The 13145-nt window shown below is 35.8% G+C and overlaps 1 pseudogene; it reads left to right on the top strand.

The window, feature by feature from the left end:
- Positions 1 to 4763: 4763 nt before the first annotated feature.
- LOC137959440 (elongation factor 2-like) lies at positions 4764 to 6714 on the top strand (annotated as a pseudogene).
- The last annotated feature ends 6431 nt before the right edge of the window (positions 6715 to 13145 follow it).

The following is a 13145-nucleotide window of genomic DNA, read 5'->3' as shown; positions in this document are numbered from 1 at the left end:
TGGATAATTGACTCATGAGCCTCTGAGCATCTTACAGGTAACACAAATTTATTACATTGTCTATTTCTGAGTCTGTCACAGAAGTTTGTTACCAAAGCTGATCGTTCATAAACCAATGTCCAAGGGAAATGTTCCACTTCTGTGACACCATCACTTTCGCTCACTGATATTCTTTTCGTTCCTACTTTCCCTTTGAATCTATTATTTATTAGTCAGCTGACAAAATATTTTAATTGCTCTGTTATCTTCTCACCCACTTCATGTGTCTTTTAGGATCTTATAACGAAGTAGGTGATTGGTGGAGGCCATGAACAAGGGGGGCTTTACTACTTGGACGTGCCAAAAAGTGAATATGGTTTCCACTACTGAAAATGAGACACGGTTATGGCACAATTGGTTGGGACATCCATATGCACAATCTCTTCATTATATGTTTCCTTCTCTTAAAGTAATTTTAAACGTCAGAATTTCATTATGAGGACATCAAAGGAGTACATACTATCCTCGTCCAAAAGTCAAAAGTGTTACTCCATTTTCTTTAATTCATACAGATGTTTGGTGGTCCTTGAGTGTCTTCAACATTTCTTAAGCAAAATATTTTATTAAATTTATTGATGATTTCACTCGCACAACTTGGTTGTTAATATTTAAGGAACGTTCTGAGATAACATTATTTTTAAGTCATTTCATGCTATGGTACTCACAATTTGGTCAGAAAAGAAAAATTCTATGGTCTGATAATGCCAAAGAATATGTTTCCAAAGACCTTGACTCTTTTTGTCAAGAAAATGGTATTATCCATCCAACATCATGTGCCTACACTCCTCAACAAAATGGTGTAGACGATTGGAAAAATCATTATATTCTTGAGGTAGCTCAAATATGCCATGAAAGTTCCATATTTTTATTGGCCTCATGCAGTCCTTATGGCTTGTTTTCTTATAAATCATCTACCATCTACTATTCTTGATAATAAATCTCCTTACTCTAGATTATTACCAAACGATGATCCATTTTCACTACCTTTGAAAGTCTTCGGATGTCAATGTTTTTTTCATAATTCATTTCCTAGGCACAAAAAAAATTGATCCTAAATCTATCAAGTGAATCGTTTTGGGATACTCTCGCACACAAAAAGGTTATGGTTGTTATAGTCCTACTCTTCAACGTTTATTTGTGTCTAGGGATGTAACATTTTTTGAAGACTCCTCATTTTATTCTGATAGTGTTCCTCCTGGTTTGTCCTCAATACCAGGTTCCCCTAAGCCAATTGTGCCTTGTGATACAGAGATTATTCAACCCCCAGAGCAAGTGGCTGACACCACACCTATCGAGTTAACAGATCCAACAGAGGTAAGTCCTTCATCACCAGTAATTTTTGGCCCTCAATATGATACTCGTCCTACTGCTATAAGGAAAGAACCTAGATCATGCACTAGACCTTCTACTTCTCATCCCATTTCAAAATTTGTGTCTCATCGTCGCCTTTCACCTTTATGTTGTCAGTTTCTTTCTTCTATTTCTTCCATATCTGTTCCATAGTCCTATTATGAGGCTCTACAACATCCAGGGTGGAAGACAGCAATGGATGAAGAAATGAAGGTCCTTAATGATAATCATACATGGTCACTGGTTCCTCTTCCAACAGATAAAAAACCCGTTGGTTGCAAGTGGGTTTATACTGTCAAACATAATCCGGATGGGTCAATTGCACGACGAAGGCTCGACTGGTTGCCAAAGGTTATACTCAGTGTTATGGAATTGATTATGAAGAAACCTTCTTTCCAGTGGCAAAAATGAACTCGGTACGTATATTATTATCTCTGGCGGCCTATTCATCATGGCCGATATATCAACTTGATGTGAAAAATGCATTTCGTAATGGTGATATTAATGAAAAAATTTACATGCAACAACCACTTGGGTATGTGGTTTAGGGGGAGTCAGTATGCCGCCTAAAAAAATCTTTATATGGTCTAAAGAAGTTCCCTCGGGCATGATTTGAGAAATTTAGTCAAGCCATCATACAGGCTGGCTTTTATAGATGCTCTGGAGATCATTCAGTATTTATTGAAAATACACCGAGAGGTAAGGTGATTCTAGCTGTAAATGTTGATAATATCATTTTAACTAGGAGTGATTTTGTTATGCACGTAATAATATTATTATTTTAATTATTTTTATTTAATTTATTTTATTTTATTTAAGTTAAAGAATTAATATGCCACATGGGCATTTTTGGAATATTTTATTTATAGGGGTATTTTTGTAATATTTTATCTTAAACTTTGTAAGGGTGAAAAGAGTAATGAGAAAGGCAAACATTGATTTAGGTTAAATAGGTTTTTGATTTCTCCTCAACGAGCTCAGGGGTGTACGTTCTCTTTAAAGAACCTAGAGTTTTCAAGCTTCCCTTTCTCTTGATTTTCATCTTTCTTCCTCCCTATGAATCCATGTGTCAAATATGGGACCATAACAACTGGTATTAGAGTGGGAACACAATGAGCAATTCTATATCCCAAGAAAAATGGATTGCCATGCCCAAAGAATTGGAAGAAATACTTGCATGGTGTAGAGCATCTAACGAATGATGGTTTCCTTCTTCCATTCAATTTTCTGCAAGGGATCAACTCGCTACCGCAATAAAGATCATAAAACCTCAACTCTCTGAGGATGAAAAATGCACAGAAGGAGAGGCAATAGACACTGTCTTGAGCAGACAGAAAGGCCAAGGGCCAAAAAATTTCACCATCTCCTAGCACGAAATAAGCACTGAACGAGAGGCAGAAAGGCCAAGGGCCAGAAATTTTCAACATTTTTGAGCATGGAAGTCTAACAACGGGCCAGAAAATTTTAATTTCCCGATCATGGAAATCAAATGATAGGTACCCAGGAAATCCAAAATCGAAGGGGTATTCCACCAAAACCTCGTCGCCACTGGACAATTTAGGTGTGACCTCAAAGCTAAAATTGGGGACAATGGAAATCTCCGAGCAGGGATGTCATGCGCAAAAATCCCGAGCAGGGCAAGGGGACACTGAAATTCTGAAATCAAACCAACCCTGCTCACGACAAGCAACACTCAGTCCCGAACAGGAGAAGAAAAAATTTTCGGCGATTGTTCCGACAAGGAAATGTTTTCGAGAGCCCTCTGTCTCGGTAAATCTCCAAGTGGTGAAGCCCCAAAGGGCTGTTGTTTACCATTGGAGAAGGAGGAGACCCCATCGGCTCCGTCGAACAAATTTCTGCTCGATCTTGCCCTCGGCAGCTCAGCGTAAAACAAATTTCAAAGCCTTTTGGGGTAAGTTTCCGAACCGCCATTGATTTTTAGGTCAAAATAAGTCTTTCATGGTGTTGATGTGGCTCCAAGGGGCTGAGGAGCTGCAACGCTGCTAAAAAATTGGGGATGGAGGTTCTCTGTACCGTGCAATAGAGAAATGGAAGAACGAACTGAAAGAATGTCACTTGGTCAAGGAATTCAATGCTTTTCCTCAGGTTCTGGAATTACAACTTATTTTGTGAGAAAAATTTCAACTAGATGAAAAAGCTACAGAAGATTCTCTTGGTGACTCTCTAAAAGATGTCTAGGATGTGTCTTTAAGGTTCTCTATAGTTGACAAATCTTCATTGAATGGGTTAGTAGAGTATAATCAATTTCAACTGGAGAAAGCTGCAGAAAAGGGAGACCTGGAGCTACAAGACCAGGTCAAAAGTATCTTGAGCAGGATTAAGAAACCAAGCTCTGAAGCTAGAGATAATGAAGTGGGAAGGAAACGTAATGAAACTGGAGCATGTATAGTTAATAAGTACCTTGCTATGAGGCGAAGAAATAGGATTATTGTTATTGCATTGGATAGCTATGATGATCATGGAAACCCCAACAAAAAACTATTGCAGATTGTGCAGGAGATTTTAAGGCTGTCATATTAGATTCTCAAATGGCAAGATTCACAGGATTTGCTCTTTCTACTGCAATTCCATTTTTGGAAACAATTAATTTTTTGAAGTCTAGTAAAATCCAAACAACAGATTTTGATGCAATTATTTGTAGTAGTGGGAGTGCAGTTATTATCCAGGTATAAATCAGCCTAAAGATGATGGTGAAAAGATTTCCTCAAACCTTAATTATGCTTCCCATATTGATTACCTTTGGAGCTATGATGGTTTGAAGAAACCTATTTACCACACTTCACATGCCATTGAGGAAGATGCAAATTCCAATACCAGTCATTGTATTTCATCCTTCATAAAAAAATTTCCTAAGGCAAAGAGAGTGGATGACTTGATGTATGATTGTTTTATGGCTGGGTTGAACCGTAGGGCGAAGTGTCCACTGGTTGCTGCATTTACAGTGCAGAAATGGGCTCCACTATATAGTCAGGTTGGAGCAAATTCTGAGGTGATAAGAAATTTGGAAGAGGATGGGCAGTGGTTTGATGAAATGCCTAGCAGACAGGGGAAATACTGGAATTTACTGCGTAGCAGTTTGGGTTTTCTAGAATGGGTGCAAAATATGATGGGCGTACCAAAAGATATCATCCATGTGAAGCTGCCGAGAAGTGCTAGACAAAGCCTTGGTGCATTCCTCTGTCCAGGGATCACTCTTGAACTAGAAAGGGCCGGCAATGATTATGTAGGTAAGGGCTTATCTGGGGGGAAGATTGTAGTGTATCCTCCCAGAAAGAGTCAGTTTGATCCAAAGGAAAATATAGCCATTGGTAATGTTGCTCTGTATGGAGCAACTGGAGGGTAGGCATATTTTAATGGAACTGTTGCCGAGAGGTTTTGTGTGAGTAACTCAAGGGCTAAAGTTGTGGTTGAAGGGATTGGAGATCATGGTTGTGAGTACATGACAAGGGGATATTGTAGAAGTACTTACAAAAACTGGAAGAAACTGTGCTCCAGATGGTCCACTTATGCTTTATGTTTCTAAGATGATTCTTGCCTCTAATAAAGGTCAATTTTTTGCCTTTGGGCATATCTTTGTTGGTAAGGTCTGCACTGGTATGAAGGTCAGAATTATGGGCCCAAATTATGTTCCGGGATAGGAGAAAGCTCTATATGTGAAGATCGTCCATAGAACTGTCATTTGGATGAGGATAGAGCAAGAGTCTCTTGAACATGTTCCTTGTGGAAAAACAGTTGCTTTGGTTGGATTGGATTAGTTCATTACCAGAAATGCTACTTTGAGTGGTGAGAAAGAAATTGAGGCTCACCCAATTCGAGCCATGGAGTTCTCTGTGTCCCCTGTTGTGCGTGTTGTTGTACAATGCAAAGTTGCTTCAAATCTCCCCAAGGTTGTTGAAGGTTTGAAACGGCTGGTCAAGTCAGATCCTATGGTTGTTTCTAAAATTGAAGAGAGTGGTGAACATAGTGTTACAGTAGCTAGAGAACTCCACCTTGAGATCTGCCTTAAGGATTTGCTAGATGACTTCATCGGTGGAGCTGAAATCATTGTTTCTCCTCCAGTTGTTTCATTTTAGGAGACTATTCTCGAGAAGTCATGTCGTACTGTAATGAGCAAGTCTCCTAACACACACAATTGACTTTATATGGAAGCTAGGCCAATGGAGCTCTGCACTCTTCCTTTGGATCCAAATATTGGAAAGATGCTTTTGATGGGATGTATTTTCCAGGCATTGATCTTGCATTGACAATTGTTGTTGCCATGCTAGAAAAGTGGGGGCAGTGCCACCTAACCAAAAAAAAAAAAAAAAAATTGCTACTCGGGTGGAATGCTCCAGTTTTAGGCGTCTAGAGCAAGGACACAACTACTACGGATGCTACTTGAGAACCGATGGAGACGTCGGCATACAGACCCTACCTTTGAGTTTGAGGACAAGCTCTTTCTCCCACGGGGCTGTAATGTTATGCGTGCAATAATATTATTATTTTAATTGTTTTTCTTTAATTTACTTTATTTTATTTCATTTAAAGAACTAATAGACCACATGGGCCTTTTTGGAATATTTTATTTATAGGGGTATTTTTATAATATTTTATCTTAAACCTTGTAAAGGTGAACCCTATTTAAGGGGAAAGAGTAATGAGAAAGGCAAGCATTGATTTAGGTTAAACAAGGTTTTGAGTTCTCCTCAACGAGCTCAGGGGTGTGTGTTCTCCTTAACGAACCTAGGGTTTTCAAGCTTCCTTTTGGCTTGATTTTCATCTTTCTCTTCTTCCTCCCTATAAATCCATGTGTCAGATCTGAGACCATAACAGATTCCGAGGGCATCCAGAAAACAAAGGATAAAATATGTGCTGAATTCAAGACGAAGGATCTTGGACTACTCAAATATTTTTTGGGTATTGAAGTATTACAATCCAGACATGGGATTGTGCTATCCCAAAGGAAGTATGCCCCTGATCTACTAGAGGAGACACGAATGATGGGATGCAAACCAGCAGACACTCCTATGGACTCAAATACAAAATTATGTGGAGGCACTGGAGAAGATGTAGATATTGGGAAATATCAAAGACTAGTGGGACGACTTATTTACCTGTGTGTAACAAGGCCGTATATTTCATATGTAGTAAGTGTGGTAAGTCAATACATGGACAAGCCACAACTTAGTCATTGGCAAGCACTTGAAAGGATACTACGATATCTAAAAGGAGCTCCAGGAAGAGGGTTTCTCTATAAAAACATTGGTCACTTCAACATTGAAGGATTCTCATATGCAAACTAGGTCGGATCCCCAGATGACATAAAATCTACTTCGGGATTTTTTACAACAGTTGGAGGGAATTTTGTTATATGGAAAAGCAAGAAACAAAATGTAGTAGCACGGTCTAGTGCAGAAGCAGAATACAGAGCCGTGGCACACACTGTTAGTGAACTCCTATGGATAAGATCTCTTCTCACTGAATTGGGATTCTACAAAGAAGCTCTGATAGATCTATACTGTGATAATCAAGCAGCAATACACATTACATCAAATCCAGTCTTCCATGAAAGAAAAAAGCATATTGTAGGGGACTGTCATTTTATACGAGAAAAGCTCCAAGCAGGTTTCTTATCTCTGATGCATATATCATCACAAAGTCAAGTTGTATAAATTTTCACCAAGCCGGTCACTCACAAGATTATGTTTACCATATGCAGCAAGCTGGGCATTTATGATGTCTTCTCACCTCCAACTTGAAGGGGAGTGTTACAATGTGGGACCCACCATGAGGACATGGGACACCTAGAAGAGTCCTCACCCAAGCAAGCATGAGTTAAGGAATTAAGAAGCACAAGCTGAAATGAGTTAGAAGACTTGAAGATCAAGTGGGACCCACAAATATATCACAAGCTGGCAACCTTATCAAGATGAGTTGGAAGACCATGAGGGACCCACAAGGATAAGGCCACTAGCTGGCCTCCTCTCTTGTATTCACGTGATTGAAGAAAGAGTTCTAGTTCAACTCATATTAGTCTTCTAGTAGATTGTTTTAATTAGACTTATCTTAGAAAGTTAGAGTTGGAATGTAATTAGGAGATTGAAAGGCTAATTGTATAAGGACTCTAGCTCTTCCTTTACTGTAAATAGAAGTGTTGTAATTCGGAATTAATCAAGTTACACATCTCTTTCTTGAGTTATTCTCTTTCTCTCTCTTTGCTTGGCGACACCTCTCTTTTCTTTTTTCTTTTCTCTACTCGAGATCTCTTCTTCCCTTTTCTTCTTTTTCATTGATCTTTCTCTTGCTTGGAATTATGGAAAAGGGATCCTAAATTCAATAAATGGTTACAAACTTGTTTTGTAGAAATGGAGAAAGGGAATGTAACATTCTCTTATTACCTGTAAGATGCTCGAAGGCCCCTAAATCGATGATCTTGGATGAAGAGGAGGAAGAGGAGGAAGTGGCAGAAATCACACCTAAAGCAGTGGTGGCAGCAACAGTAGTTGAAGATGCTGAAGAAGATGGAGGAGATATCATCAGAGTTTTCATCCTCTATAAGAGATCATAATCATCATCGATGATAGTCTGTTGTCCTCGTTGTGACTCAAATTGGACAGCAATCTTCTCATTTTGAATTGAGGTTTGGTTGGTAGTGACCCAGTCCGATTTGCAATGAAGCTTCCAACAGGTACCCACTAGATGGTTCAGTCTACAACAGTGAGTTTAGACCCGGTTATTTGACCTTGAAGGATCTGAGCCACTTCTACCACCTCTTGCTTGGCCTCCTCCTCTATAATTTCTATCCCGTCCTCCGGTGGTAGAAGAGATGTACCCCTATTTCTTGAGTGTATTGTAGATGATACTTTAGTATGAAAGGTGGCTGAAGGATCTAGTATCTGAAGTAATGTTGCACTGAAATCATTGAATGGTGGAAGTGCGGAGGAACTGAGGACTTGGATTTTAGCCACTTCAATATATGACTTGATATTTGACAAGAAGATAAAAATGCTAAGGCCTCATGTTGCTTTTCTTGAACCGATATATCAATTGAATAGGCCTGAGAAAGTTTCCACTTCTGAATTAGCCCTCTAAATCTAACCAAGAAATCACACAGGTTCTCCCCTTGTTTTGTAGTAAACATGTTCTAAAACACATCATATAATTTCTGTAAATTCTCTCTGCTAGACTACAACTTGGAGCAAGTATCCCATATCTGCTTTGCCACAGGTTCCTCCATATTGTTAATGAGCCAACTAATGACATGTGTGTCATTCTTGAGTCATTTAATATATGAACTATCATCTTAATCTATGAGTGGATCTGGTTTAGTCAAATTTCCTAAGAGATCTCTAGTGATAAGGAATCTCTTAATTTACTGAGCTCAACTTAAGTAATTTGATAACCCTATCAAGGGTATTGTGGTAATCTTAAGTAAGTCACTTTTACCATTCATATTCACAAAATTTTCACCCATCACTAATGAATATTCAATGCACTATATCAACCAACCAATAATAGAGGAGAGGAAACTATTGAAGAGCAAATATGGAAGAGTCTTACATGACTCTCACAATAAGAAGTCTTACAGAGCCACAATTATTATGAAAGGAGGTCTCACAAAAGGGTTTCTGTTTAATGGTGTTTTCATTATGTTAGTCTTCTATTTATGTTGGGTTATTTAATTATGCTAGGACTTATCTTTAAGTGTTAGAGTTTGGGTGTAATTGGGACAAACATAGTTTAATCGTAATTGGACTCTACTACTTTCCTCTATTATAAATAGGGGTTCATGTACACTAATTACTACAAGTCAATGAAGTATTTCTCTTTTCCATAAATTCAACGTAAACCAATCAAATCAAATCGAGACTAAGAGAGTCAATTAACAATTCACACTAAGCCAAACAAAACCAAGTCCTTAATCAAGCACATAATCAAGGAGATTATGACTCTATGTTCTAATCCAAATCAGATAGAATTGATTCCAAATCTTTCTCATTTAAGACAGAATTATAAAGGCAAGTGAATCTCAAGGGATCTTGGAAAACTTAGAAGATCTTCTTAAAGAAGGCAACTTTTCTTCTATGTCACTTGCGCGAACTTTGAAAAATAAAATCTCAATATTTGACTTCCTTCTTTACTAAATGATTTAGGAAATTTACAGAGAATAATCTAATATAGGAAGCCTTTAAATAGATAAATCACAACTCTTTCTTTTCTCCATCCTTCCTTTTCTTCAAGCTGTAGAAGAAGAAATTTTCCTTCTAGGCAAAGTGCTCCAGCTTTGTGATTTAAATCACAGCTTGATCTTACCTTTTCTTCTCGTTTTTTTAGATAAGATAATCTAGAGGATAACACAACTAATGGAAGATAAAAATCATGCAAAAATACCAGCACTTTTTTCAAAAAAAAAATCCTCCTCTCGGTAACCTGAAAAAACAGCCTTCACTGAGCTCTTTAGAGAGTAAAACATACAAACAACAATATAAACAAGTATTGAACGAATTTAATCATGCTTTGATCATGATAATACACATATACAGAAATAGGACAAGAAAATCTTCATCCAACATATGTGTTTCTAGGATAGAAAATCAAACATAAACTTAAATTGAGTATCCTCTTGCATTAGATGGAACACCTATCTTTTATCGAGATGAGAAACAACCAGTAAACCTATGGCCAAGATCAATACATTATCAAAATCACCTCTTGAAGAGTAAAAAAAACACTTATCTTGTTTGTTGAGCCTTTGCTTCACCAACAACAACATATGAAGCTTGATAAAATCTTAGGTAATCATGACCGTAATGTCGGGATCCTAAATCCACATCTTTGATACTATGTTGAATTTAGGATCCCATGATAAGGTCCTTGAGTAGAGGGTGAGAAATTCTAGAGGAAGAAGAAGAAGAGGAGAAGAAAAGGAAAGGAAGAAGGAAGAGAGAAGAAGAGAGAGAGAGAGGGATCGCAAAGAAGAGAAGAAAGGAAGAGACTTTGAGAGAAAAGTCTTAAGGACGACATTGAGAGAGAAGAAGGGAGACTTAATGATCTCACCCTTGCCTTGAGCCTCTATTTATAATTTATGAAGGAAGGTTTCAATGACTACAATGCCCTTAGGGCTATAAGCTCTCAAAAGTAAAAGACTTAAGTAGACATACATCAACTTCTTTAATTACACCTATGTGCGATCCTTACGAGAAGGTTATTTAATTACATTTTGTTCCACCGCCATAATGTGGGTAAGGTATTTACCTTAATGCCACTTGAAGTGTCTTCCAACACTATTATTAAGGCCAATAGAACTTTTTATTTTGGTTCATCTTGGCACTTTCGTTCCTAGTGCAAAAATAAAACCAAAAAGTATTGTTGAACTTCTTCTTTCTTCTTCTTGGTACTTTTGTTCCAAGTAAAAAAATAAAAACAATAAATATTTTCCCATGCATTGCAAGAGCTTAATCAAGTAAAAAAAATTCGTACTTTTTCTTTTTTCATCTGTTGGTACTTTCTTTCAAAGTCGAAGTACAGAAAGAAAAAAGATAAATATTGCCATACTTTTTTTTACTTCTTCTTGGTACTTTCTTTCAAAGTGAAAACATAAAAATAATAAATATTTCCCTTCTCATTGCGAGAGCTTAATAAAGCAAAAAAAAGTAAAAAAGTCATACTTTTTTTTGCTTCTTGGTACTTTTTTTCCAAATAAAAATAGAAAAACATTAAATATTATCATGCTTTTTTTTTGTTTTGCTTCTTCTTGGTACTTTTGTTCCAGTTGAAAAAAGAAAACCAATAAAAATAGTCAAAGAAAGTTTTATGTTTCTTCTTGATGCGTTCATTCGAAGTGCAAAAATATACCCTTAAATATTGTCATACTTTTTTTTCTTCTACTTGGTACTTTCGGTCCAAGTTAAAAAAGAAAAACAAATAATATTGCCCCTTGCATTGCGAGAGCTTAATAAATAAAAACAAAGTCATACATTTTTTTTGTTTATGTTGGTATTTTCATTCCAACTATAGAGAAAATATAAATATTATCGTACTTTTTTTTCTTCTTCTTGATGCTTTTGATCCAAGTGAAAACAGAAAAATAATAAATATTACCATACTTTTTTTGCTTCTTCAAGGTACTTTGTTTCAAGTGAAAAAAAGAAAACTAATAAATATTTTCGTACTTTTTTTTTGCTTCTTCTCAGTACTTTCTTTCCAATTGCAAAACTAAAAACAATAAATATTATCATTTTTTCTTCTTGGTACTTCCGTTCCAAATGCAAAAAACAAAACCAATAAATATTACCCCTTGCATTGCACAATCTGAATAAAGCAAAAAAAAGGGAATACTTTTTTTTTTGCATATTTAGGTACTTTATCTCATTTTGCAAAAGGAAAGCCAATAAATATTGTCATACTTTTTTTACTTCTTCTTGGTACTTTCATTCTAGTGCAAATAGAAAAACAATAAAGTCGTACTTTTTTTGCTTCTTTTGGTACTTTCTCTACAAGTGCAAAAAGTAAAACAATAAATAATGTTGTACTTATTTTTTTCTTGCTTCTTCTTCGTACTTTCTTTCCAAGTGGAAACAAAAAAATAATAAATATTTCTCATTGCATTGCGAGAGCTTAATAAAGCAAAACAAAATCTTACTTTTTTAAAATAACAAATATTGTCATACTATTTTTTTTTTTTTATGTTGGTACTTTCTCTCCAAGTGAAGAAAGAAAAATAATACATATATGCATACTTTTTTCCTTCTTCTTGGTACTTTCATTCCAAGTGCCAAAAAAAAACCTATAAAAATTGTCATAATTTTTTTTTCTTTTTCTTGGTATTTTTGTTGCAAGTTCAAAAAAACTAAAAATAAACATTGCCCCTTGCAATGCGAGAGTATGATAAAGCAAAACAAAGTCATATATTTTTTATTTTGTTGGCACTTTCTGTACAAGTGAAAAAAGAAAAACAATAAATATAGTCGTACTTTTTCTTTTGCTTCTTCTTGGTACTTCGTTCCAAGTGCAAAAAGAAAACCAATGATTTTTTTCACACTTTTAAAAAGAAAAATAATAAATATTGCCCCTTGAATTGGGAGCACTTAATAAAGCAAAAAAAATCGTACTTTTTTTCTATATGTAGGCACTTTCTCTCCAAGTACAAAAGGAAAAAAAATATTGTCATACTTTTTTTACAACTTCTTGGTACTTTCGTACCTAGTGCAAAATAAAAAAATAAGAAATATTACCTCTTGCATTGTGAGTGCTTGATAAAAAACGTCCTACACTTTTTTGGCTTCTATTGGTACCTTCTCTCTTAGTGCATAAAGGAAAATTATCAATATTTTTGTAATTTTTTTGCATCTTCTTCTTAATTTTATTCAAAGTGTAAATAGAAAATAATAAATATTACCCTTTGCATTGTGAGAGCATAATAAAGCAAAAAAAATTTGTAATTTTTTTAAAAAATAAATATTATCATACTATTTATTTTCTTCTTTTTTTACTTTCTCTCCTAGTGCAAAAACATAAAATAAAAATAAATATTGTCGTAATTGTTTTTGCTTCATCTTGGGACTTTCGTTCCAACTACAAACAGAAAAAAAATATTGTCATACTTTTTTTTTACATCTTCTTGGTACTTTTGTTCGAATTGTAAAACAATAAAAACAATAAATATTGTCATACTTCTTTTCCTACATCTTGGTACTTTCGTTCCAAGTGTAAAATAAAATAAATAATAAATATCGTCCCTTGCATTGCGAGGGCTT

This window comes from Aristolochia californica, unplaced genomic scaffold (genome assembly GCF_029961685.1).
Source record: "Aristolochia californica isolate CCGP_79_NKW_82.1479 unplaced genomic scaffold, dmAriCali1.0.hap1 SCAF_3, whole genome shotgun sequence".
Classification (NCBI taxonomy): domain Eukaryota; kingdom Viridiplantae; phylum Streptophyta; class Magnoliopsida; order Piperales; family Aristolochiaceae; genus Aristolochia; species Aristolochia californica.
The sequence above is the reverse complement of the archived record's forward strand: the minus strand, read 5'-3'. Positions and strand labels throughout refer to the sequence as shown.